Genomic DNA, 11,134 nt, shown 5'->3' with positions numbered 1-11,134 from the left:
ACTCTCTGACAGTGCGTCACTCCCTCAGTACTGACCCTCTGACAGTGCGGCACTCCCTCAGTACTGACAGTGCGGCGCTCCCTCAGTACTGACCCTCTGACAGTGCAGCACTCCCTCAGTACTGACCCTCAGTGCAGCACTCCCTCAGTACTGACCCTCTGACAGTGCAGCACTCCCTCAGTACTGACCCTCTGACAGTGCAGCGCACCCTCAGTACTGACCCTCTGACAGTGCGGCACTTCCTCAGTACTGACCCTCTGACAGTGCGGCTCCCTCAGTACTGACCCTCTGACAGTGCGGCGCTCCCTCAGTACTGACCCTCTGACAGTGCGGCACTCCCTCAGTACTGACAGTGCGGCGCTCCCTCAGTACTAACCCTCTGACAGTGCAGCACTCCCTCAGTACTGACCCTCAGTGCAGCACTCCCTCAGTACTGACCCTCTGACAGTGCAGCACTCCCTCAGTACTGACCCTCTGACAGTGCGGCACTCCCTCAGTACTGACCCTCTGACAGGGCGGTGCTCCCTCAGTACTGACCCTCTGACAGTGCGGCGCTCCCTCAGTACTGACCCTCTGACAGTGCGGCGCTCCCTCAGTACTGACCCTCTGACAGTGCGGCGCTCCCTCAACACTGACTCTCTGACAGTGCGGCACTCCCTCAGTACTGACCCTCTAACAGTGCTGCACTCCCTCAGTAATGACCCTCTGACAGTGCAGCAGTCCCTCAGCATTGACCCTCAGTGCAGCGTTCCCCCAGCATTGACCCTCCGACAGTGCAGCGCTCCCTCAGCACTGACCCTCCGGAAGTGCGGCGCTTCCTTAGCACTTACCTTCCAACAGAGCGGCGCACCCTCAGCACTGACCTTGTGACAGTACGGCACTCCTTTAGCACTGACCCTCTGCCAGTGCAGCACTCCCTCAGTACTGACCCTCTGACAGTGCTGCACTCCCTCAGTAATGACCCTCTGACAGTGCGGCACTCCCTCAGTACTGACCCTCTGACAGTGCGGCACTCCCTCAGTACTGACCCTCTGACAGTGCGGCACTCCCTCAGTACTGACCCTCTGACAGTGCGGCTCCCTCAGTACTGACCCTCTGACAGTGCGGCGCTCCCTCAGTACTGACCCTCTGACAGTGCGGCACTCCCTCAGTACTGACAGTGCGGCATTCCCTCAGTACTGACCCTCAGTGCAGCACTCCCTCAGTACTGACCCTCCCACAGTGCGGCACTCCCTCATTACTAACCCTCTGACAGTGCGGTGCTCCCTCAGTACTGACCCTCTGACAGTGCGGCGCTCCCTCAGTACTGACCCTCTGACAGTGCGGCGCTCCCTCAGTACTGACCCTCTGACAGTGCGGCGCTCCCTCAACACTGACTCTCTCACAGTGCGGCACTCCCTCAGTACTGACCCTCTGACAGTGCGGCACTCCCTCAGTACTGACCCTCTGAGTGAGACACTCCCTCAGCACTGACCCTCTGACAGTGTGGCGCTCCCTCAGTACTGACCCTCTGACAGTGCGGCACTCCCTCAGCACTGATCCTCCGACAATGCGGCACTCCCTCAGTATTGACCCTCCGACAGTGCTGCTCTCCCTCAGCGCTGATCCTCCGACAATGCGGCACTCCCTCTGCACTGACCTTCCAACAGTGCAGCGCACCCTCAGCACAGGCCCTTTGACAGTGCGGTGCTACCTTAGTACTGACCCTCTGGCTGTGCGGCGCTCCCTCAGTCCTGACATTCCAGCAATGTGGCACTCTCTCAGCACTAACCCTCTGAAAGTGCGGCTCTTCCTTAGCACTGACCCTCCGACTGTGTGGCACTCCCTCAGCACTGACCCTTTGACAATGTGGCGCTACCTTAGTACTGACCCTCTGACAGTGTGGCACTCCCTCAGCATTGACCCTCAGTGCAGCGTTCCCCCAGCATTGACCCTCCGACAGTGCAGCGCTCCCTCAGCACTGACCCTCCGGAAGTGCGGCGCTTCCTTAGCACTTACCTTCCAACAGTGCGGCGCACCCTCAGCACTGACCTTGTGACAGTACGGCACTCCTTTAGCACTGACCCTCTGACAGTGCGGCGCTCACTCAGTACTGACCCTCTGACAGTGCTGCACTCCCTCAGTAATGACCCTCTGACAGTGCGGCACTCCCTCAGTACTGACCCTCTGACAGTGTGGCGCTCCCTCAGTACTGACCCTCTGACAGTGCGGCACTCCCTCAGTACTGACCCTCTGACAGTGCGGCACTCCCTCAGTACTGACCCTCTGACAGTGCAGCACTCCCTCAGTACTGACCCTCTGACAGTGCGGCTCCCTCAGTACAGACCCTCTGACAGTGCGGCGCTCCCTCAATACTGACCCTCTGACAGTGCGGCACTCCCTCAGTACTGACAGTGCGGCACTCCCTCAGTAATGACCCTCTGACAGTGCGGCACTCCCTCAGTACTGACCCTCTGACAGTGCGGCACTCCCTCAGTACTGACCCTCTGACAGTGCGGCACTCCCTCAGTACTGACCCTCTGACAGTGCAGCACTCCCTCAGTACTGACCCTCTGACAGTGCGGCTCCCTCAGTACAGACCCTCTGACAGTGCGGCGCTCCCTCAATACTGACCCTCTGACAGTGCGGCACTCCCTCAGTACTGACAGTGCGGCACTCCCTCAGTACTGACCCTCAGTGCAGCACTCCCTCAGTACTGACCCTCCCACAGTGCGGCACTCCCTCATTACTAACCCTCTGACAGTGCGGTGCTCCCTCAGTACTGACCCTCTGACAGTGCGGCTCTCCCTCAGTACTTACCCTCTGACAGTGCAGCACTCCCTCAGTACTGACTCTCTGACAGTGCGGCACTCCCTCAGTACTGATCCTCTGACAGTGCGGCACTCCCTCGGTACTGACCCTCTGACAGTGCGGCATTCCCTCAGTACTGACCCTCTGAGTGAGACACTCCCTCAGTACTGAACCTCTGACAGTGTGGCACTCCCTCAGTACTGACCCTCTGACAGTGCGGCACTCCCGCAGCACTGACCCTCTGACAGTGCGGCACTCCCTCAGTACTGACCCTCTGACAGTGCGGCACTCCCTCAGTACTGACCCTCTGACAGTGCAGCACTCCCTCAGTACTGACCCTCTGACAGTGCGGCGCTCCCTCAGTACTGACACTCTGACAGTGCGGCGCTCCCTCAGTACTGACCCTCTGACAGTGCAGCACTCCCTCAGTACTGACCCTCAGTGCAGCACTCCCTCAGTACTGACCCTCAGTGCAGCACTCCCTCAGTACTGACCCTCAGTGCAGCACTCCCTCAGTACTGACCCTCTGACAGTGCGGTACTCCCTCAGTACTGACCCTCTGACAGTGCAGCACTCCCTCAGTACTGACCCTCTGACAGTGCTGCACTCCCTCAGTAATGACCCTCTGACAGTGCTGTACTCCCTCAGTACTGACCCTCTGACAGTGCGGCGCACCCTCAGTACTGACCCTCTGACAGTGCGGCACTCCCTCAGTACTGACCCTCTGACAGTGCGGCGCATCCTCAGTACTGACCCTCTGACAGTGCAGCGCTCCCTCAGTACTGACTCTCTGACAGTGCGTCGCTCCCTCAGTACTGACCCTCTGACAGTGCGGCACTCCCTCAGTACTGACAGTGCGGCGCTCCCTCAGTACTGACCCTCTGACAGTGCAGCACTCCCTCAGTACTGACCCTCAGTGCAGCACTCCCTCAGTACTGACCCTCTGACAGTGCAGCACTCCCTCAGTACTGACCCTCTGACAGTGCAGCGCACCCTCAGTACTGACCCTCTGACAGTGCGGCACTTCCTCAGTACTGACCCTCTGACAGTGCGGCTCCCTCAGTACTGACCCTCTGACAGTGCGGCGCTCCCTCAGTACTGACCCTCTGACAGTGCGGCACTCCCTCAGTACTGACAGTGCGGCGCACCCTCAGTACTGACCCTCTGACAGTGCAGCACTCCCTCAGTACTGACCCTCAGTGCAGCACTCCCTCAGTACTGACCCTCTGACAGTGCAGCACTCCCTCAGTACTGACCCTCCCACAGTGCGGCACTCCCTCATTACTAACCCTCTGACAGGGCGGTGCTCCCTCAGTACTGACCCTCTGACAGTGCGGCGCTCCCTCAGTACTGACCCTCTGACAGTGCGGCGCTCCCTCAGTACTGACCCTCTGACAGTGCGGCGCTCCCTCAACACTGACTCTCTGACAGTGCGGCACTCCCTCAGTACTGACCCTCTGACAGTGCGGCACTCCCTCAGTACTGACCCTCTGAGTGAGACACTCCCTCAGTACTGACCCTCTGACAGTGTGGCGCTCCCTCAGTACTGACCCTCTGACAGTGCGGCACTCCCTCAGCACTGATCCTCCGACAATGCGGCACTCCCTCAGTACTGACCCTCCGACAGTGCTGCTCTCCCTCAGCACTGATCCTCCGACAATGCGGCACTCCCTCTGCACTGACCTTCCAACAGTGCAGCGCACCCTCAGCACAGGCCCTTTGACAGTGCGGTGCTACCTTAGTACTGACCCTCTGACAGTGCGGCACTCCTTTAGCACTGACCCTCTGACAGTGCAGCACTCCCTCAGTACTGACCCTCTAACAGTGCTGCACTCCCTCAGTAATGACCCTCTGACAGTGTGGCACTCCCTCAGCATTGACCCTCAGTGCAGCGTTCCCCCAGCATTGACCCTCCGACAGTGCAGCGCTCCCTCAGCACTGACCCTCCGGAAGTGCGGCGCTTCCTTAGCACTTACCTTCCAACAGAGCGGCGCACCCTCAGCACTGACCTTGTGACAGTACGGCACTCCTTTAGCACTGACCCTCTGACAGTGCAGCACTCCCTCAGTACTGACCCTCTGACAGTGCTGCACTCCCTCAGTAATGACCCTCTGACAGTGCGGCACTCCCTCAGTACTGACCCTCTGACAGTGCAGCACTCCCTCAGTACTGACCCTCTGACAGTGCGGCACTCCCTCAGTACTGACCCTCTGACAGTGCGGCTCCCTCAGTACTGACCCTCTGACAGTGCGGCGCTCCCTCAGTACTGACCCTCTGACAGTGCGGCACTCCCTCAGTACTGACAGTGCGGCACTCCCTCAGTACTGACCCTCAGTGCAGCACTCCCTCAGTACTGACCCTCCCACAGTGCGGCACTCCCTCATTACTAACCCTCTGACAGTGCGGTGCTCCCTCAGTACTGACCCTCTGACAGTGCGGCGCTCCCTCAGTACTGACCCTCTGACAGTGCGGCGCTCCCTCAGTACTGACCCTCTGACAGTGCGGCGCTCCCTCAACACTGACTCTCTCACAGTGCGGCACTCCCTCAGTACTGACCCTCTGACAGTGCGGCACTCCCTCAGTACTGACCCTCTGAGTGAGACACTCCCTCAGTACTGACCCTCTGACAGTGCGGCACTCCCTCAGTACTGACCCTCCGACAATGCGGCACTCCCTCAGTATTGACCCTCCGACAGTGCTGCTCTCCCTCAGCGCTGATCCTCCGACAATGCGGCACTCCCTCTGCACTGACCTTCCAACAGTGCAGCGCACCCTCAGCACAGGCCCTTTGACAGTGCGGTGCTACCTTAGTACTGACCCTCTGGCTGTGCGGCGCTCCCTCAGTCCTGACATTCCAGCAATGTGGCACTCTCTCAGCACTAACCCTCTGAAAGTGCGGCTCTTCCTTAGCACTGACCCTCCGACTGTGTGGCACTCCCTCAGCACTGACCCTTTGACAATGTGGCGCTACCTTAGTACTGACCCTCTGACAGTGTGGCACTCCCTCAGCATTGACCCTCAGTGCAGCATTCCCCCAGCATTGACCCTCCGACAGTGCAGCGCTCCCTCAGCACTGACCCTCCGGAAGTGCGGCGCTTCCTTAGCACTTACCTTCCAACAGTGCGGCGCACCCTCAGCACTGACCTTGTGACAGTACGGCACTCCTTTAGCACTGACCCTCTGACAGTGCGGCGCTCACTCAGTACTGACCCTCTGACAGTGCTGCACTCCCTCAGTAATGACCCTCTGACAGTGCGGCACTCCCTCAGTACTGACCCTCTGACAGTGTGGCGCTCCCTCAGTACTGACCCTCTGACAGTGCGGCACTCCCTCAGTACTGACCCTCTGACAGTGCGGCACTCCCTCAGTACTGACCCTCTGACAGTGCAGCACTCCCTCAGTACTGACCCTCTGACAGTGCGGCTCCCTCAGTACAGACCCTCTGACAGTGCGGCGCTCCCTCAATACTGACCCTCTGACAGTGCGGCACTCCCTCAGTACTGACAGTGCGGCACTCCCTCAGTAATGACCCTCTGACAGTGCGGCACTCCCTCAGTACTGACCCTCTGACAGTGCGGCACTCCCTCAGTACTGACCCTCTGACAGTGCGGCACTCCCTCAGTACTGACCCTCTGACAGTGCAGCACTCCCTCAGTACTGACCCTCTGACAGTGCGGCTCCCTCAGTACAGACCCTCTGACAGTGCGGCGCTCCCTCAATACTGACCCTCTGACAGTGCGGCACTCCCTCAGTACTGACAGTGCGGCACTCCCTCAGTACTGACCCTCTGACAGTGCAGCACTCCCTCAGTACTGACCCTCTGACAGTGCGGCACTCCCTCAGTACTGACCCTCTGACAGTGCGGCTCTCCCTCAGTACTTACCCTCTGACAGTGCAGCACTCCCTCAGTACTGACCGTCTGACAGTGCGGCATTCCCTCAGTACTGACCCTCTGACAGTGCGGCATTCCCTCAGTACTGAACCTCTGAGTGAGACACTCCCTCAGTACTGACCCTCTGACAGTGCAGCACTCCCTCAGTACTGACCCTCTGACAGTGTGGCGCTCCCTCAGTACTGACCCTCTGACAGTGCGGCACTCCCGCAGCACTGACCCTCTGACAGTGCGGCACTCCCTCAGTACTGACCCTCTGACAGTGCGGCACTCCCGCAGCACTGACCCTCTGACAGTGCAGCACTCCCTCAGTACTGACCCTCTGACAGTGCGGCACTCCCTCAGTACTGACCCTCTGACAGTGCGGCACTCCCTCAGTACTGACCCTCTGACAGTGCGGCACTCCCTCAGCACCGACCCTGTGCCTGTGCGGAGCTTCCTCTGTACGTACTGACAACCTAGGAAGTGTCGGCCTGGATCATAGGACACGCCTCTCTAGCTTGAGTGGAGAACAAAGGTTTTGGCATGTATGCCCACATTGGCTGTGTGAAAACTATACTCCCCTGTATCAGGCTGTGGGATTTTGCACCACTGTCAGTCCGCGCAGAGCAACAGTGGAACTCCGATGTCAACTTTCGCCCAGCGGGTTATCCGCTGTCATGGAACCTCCAGCCAGTGGTGGCGCCAAAGGGTGGATTCCGTTCATCTCCTCAGTTGTGATCACAATGACATGGTGGAAGGATTTTGTGTAAATATATATTTTAATACACTTAGTGTACATCTATCATGTTATTATTACCGGACAATGATTTAGTTTCTGATTCTTTGGCACAGAAAACATTTTACAAAAAGCACTCGAGGTGGGCAGGTCTCGGCGTTGTCCTTTACCCTCACATTGCCCTCAGTCGCACCAGCTCACTCCTTTGCCCAGGTACCTCTCTGACGTGGCTGCTTCCCCTGATCATTCCGGCTACTTTGTCCTGGGTTGGTGGCATCGCACTCGCTCCCTCCCAGAACTCCGCCCCCACGATCCCGTGACAATTACGCACCCTGCCCCAGCCCCCATGCCAGTCATTGCGACGCAATCACACCCACAGTGCGGCTTCCTCAATCATGCCCCTGCCCAACCTATCGAGAGCTTGTGATCATCTCTTCCGCAATCACTCCCAGATTAACCTGTCTCCCACCTCGAATCACTCCCCCCCCCCCCCCCCCCTCCGGGTAACTCGAGCCAGGACCCCAGCCCCGGTCACTCCAGCTTGACCCGCTTCTGTTGCCAGCCACTGTTGAGATGCACCAGTCGCCTGTAGTTGAGGATAAACAGCAGCACATTGAGTGCATAGGTGCTGACACACACCAGGCAGAAGTCGTGCAGGACAAACAGGAGCACGTAGGCCAGGTACAGCGATCCTGCCAAGGACACGACAGAGGAGGCGGCGAGGGCGATGGCTGCCATGGCACTCTCTGTCAAACCTGGGAGAGGAGACAGGGTGAACGGAGGAGTTAGTGTCGGCAATACAGCAGCGAAGTCCAGGCACAGGGTGCAGACTCCCAGACATTCATACACTCACTGGTGTCTCTTAGTAAGAAGTCTTACAACACCAGGTTAAAGTCCAACATGTTTGTTTCAAACACGAGCTTTCGGAGCACTGCTCCTTCCTCAGGGGAATGCCAGCGCTCTGAAAGCTAGTGTTTGAAACAAACATGTTGGACTTGAACCTGGTGTTGTAAGACTTCTTATTGTGCTCACCCCAGTCCAATGCCGGCATCTCCACATCATGGTGTCCCTCAGTACTCTCTCTCAGGCAGATATCTGTACACTGACTGGTGTCTCTCAGTCCCCTCTCTCTCAGGGAGATATCTGTACACTGACTGGTGTCTCTCAGTCCCCCCTCTCTCTCAGGGAGATATCTGTACACTGACTGGTGTCTCTCAGTCCCCTCTCTCTCTCAGGGAGATATCTGTACACTGACTGGTGTCTCTCAGTCCCCTCTCTCTCAGGGAGATATCTGTACACTGACTGGTGTCTCTCAGTCCCCTCTCCCCTGGGGAGATATCTGTACACTGACTGGTGTCTCTCAGTCCCCCCTCTCTCTCAGGGAGATATCTGTACACTGACTGGTGTCTCTCAGTCCCCTCTCTCAGGGAGCTATCTGTACACTGACTGGTGTCTCTCAGTCCCCTCTCTCTCTCAGGGAGATATCTGTACACTGACTGGTGTCTCTCAGTCCCCTCTCTCTCTCAGGGAGATATCTGTACACTGACTGGTGCCTCTCAGTCCCCTCTCTCTCTCAGGGAGATATCTGTACACTGACTGGTGTCTCTCAGTCCCCTCTCTCTCTCAGGGAGATATCTGTACACTGACTGGTGTCTCTCAGTCCCCTCTCTCTCAGGGAGATATCTGTACACTGACTGGTGTCTCTCAGTCCCCCCTCTCTCAGGGAGATATCTGTACACTGACTGCTGTCTCTCAGTCCCCTCTCTCTCTCAGGGAGATATCTGTACACTGACTGCTGTCTCTCAGCCCCCTCTCTCTCTCAGGGAGATATCTGTGCACTGACTGGTGTCTCTCAGTCCCTCTCTCTCTCAGGGAGATATCTGTACACTGACTGGTGTCTCTCAGTCCCTCTCTCTCAGGGAGATATCTGTACACTGACTGGTTTCTTTCAGTCCCCCCTCTCTCAGGGAGATATCTGTACACTGGCTGGTGTCTCTCAGTACCCTCTCTCTCAGGGAGATATCTGTACACTGACTGGTGTCTCTCAGTACCCTCTCTCTCAGGGAGATATCTGTACACTGACTGGTGTCTCTCAGTACCCTCTCTCTCAGGGAGATATCTGTACACTGACTGGTGTCTCTCAGTACCCTCTCTCTCAGGGAGATATCTGTACACTGACTGGTGTCTCTCAGTCCCCTCTCTCTCTCTCAGGGAGATATCTGTACACTGACTGGTGTCTCTCAGTCCCCTCTCTCTCTCAGGGAGATATCTGTACACTGACTGGTGTCTCTCAGTCTCCTCTCTCTCTCAGGGAGATATCTGTACACTGACTGATGTCTCTCAGTCCCCTCTCTCTCAGGGAGATATATGTACACTGACTGGTGTCTCTCAGTCCCCTCTCTCTCTCAGGGAGATATCTGTACACTGACTGGTTCCTCTCAGTCCCCTCTCTCTCAGGGAGATATCTGTACACTGACTGGTGTCTCTCTTCCCCCCCCTCTCTCTCTCTCAGGGAGATATCTGTACACTGACTGTGTCTCTCAGTCCCCTCTCTCAGGAAGATATCTGTACACTGACTGGTGTCTCTCAGTCCCCTCTCTCTCAGGGAGATATCTGTACACTGACTGGTGTCTCTCAGTCTCCTCTCTCTCAGGGAGATATCTGTACACTGACTGGTGTCTCTCAGTCCCCTCTCTCTTTCAGGGAGATATCTGTACACTGACTGGTGTCTCTCAGTCCCCCCCCCCCTCTCTCTCAGGGAGATATCTGTACACTGACTGGTGTCTCTCAGTCCCTTCTCTCTCTCAGGGAGATATCTGTACACTGACCGGTGTCTCTCAGTCCCCCCTCTCTCTCAGGGAGATATCTGTACACTGACTGGTGCCTCTCAGTCCCCTCTCTCTCAGGGAGATATATGTACACTGACTGGTGTCTCTCAGTCCCCTCTCTCTCTCAGGGAGATATCTGTACACTGACTGGTTCCTCTCAGTCCCCTCTCTCTCAGGGAGATATCTGTACACTGACTGGTGTCTCTCAGTCCCCTCTCTCTCAGGGAGATATCTGTACACTGACTGGTGTCTCTCAGTCCCCTCTCTCAGGAAGATATCTGTACGCTGACTGGTGTCTCTCAGTCCCCTCTCTCTCAGGGAGATATCTGTACACTGACTGGTGTCTCTCAGTCCCCTCTCTGTCTCAGGGAGATATCTGTACACTGACTGGTGTCTCTCAGTCCCCTCTCTCTCAGGGAGATATTTGTACACTGACTGGTGTCTCTCAGTCCCCTCTCTCTCAGGGAGATATCTGTACACTGACTGGTGTCTCTCAGTCCCCTCTCTCTCTCTCAGGGAGATATCTGTATACTGACTGGTGTCTCACAGTCCCCTCTCTCTCTCAGGGAGAGATCTGTACACTGACTGGTGTCTCTCAGTCCCCTCTCTCTCAGGGAGATATCTTTACACTGACTGGTGTCTCTCATTTCCCTCTCTCAGGGAGATATCTGTACACTGACTGGTGTCTCTCAGTCCCCTCTCTCTCTCTCAGGGAGATATCTGTACACTGACTGGTGTCTCTCAGTCCCCTCTCTCTCTCTCAGGGAGATATCTGTACACTGACTGGTGTCTCTCAGTCCCCTCTCTCTCAGGGAGATATCTGTACTCTGACTGGTGTCTCTCAGTCCCCCCTCTCTCAGGGAGATCTCTGTACACTGACTGGTGTCTCTCAGTCCCCCCTCTATC

Source organism: Scyliorhinus canicula, chromosome 20 (genome assembly GCF_902713615.1).
Source record: "Scyliorhinus canicula chromosome 20, sScyCan1.1, whole genome shotgun sequence".
In the NCBI taxonomy this organism is placed as follows: domain Eukaryota; kingdom Metazoa; phylum Chordata; class Chondrichthyes; order Carcharhiniformes; family Scyliorhinidae; genus Scyliorhinus; species Scyliorhinus canicula.
Note: the sequence above shows the minus strand (reverse complement) of the source record.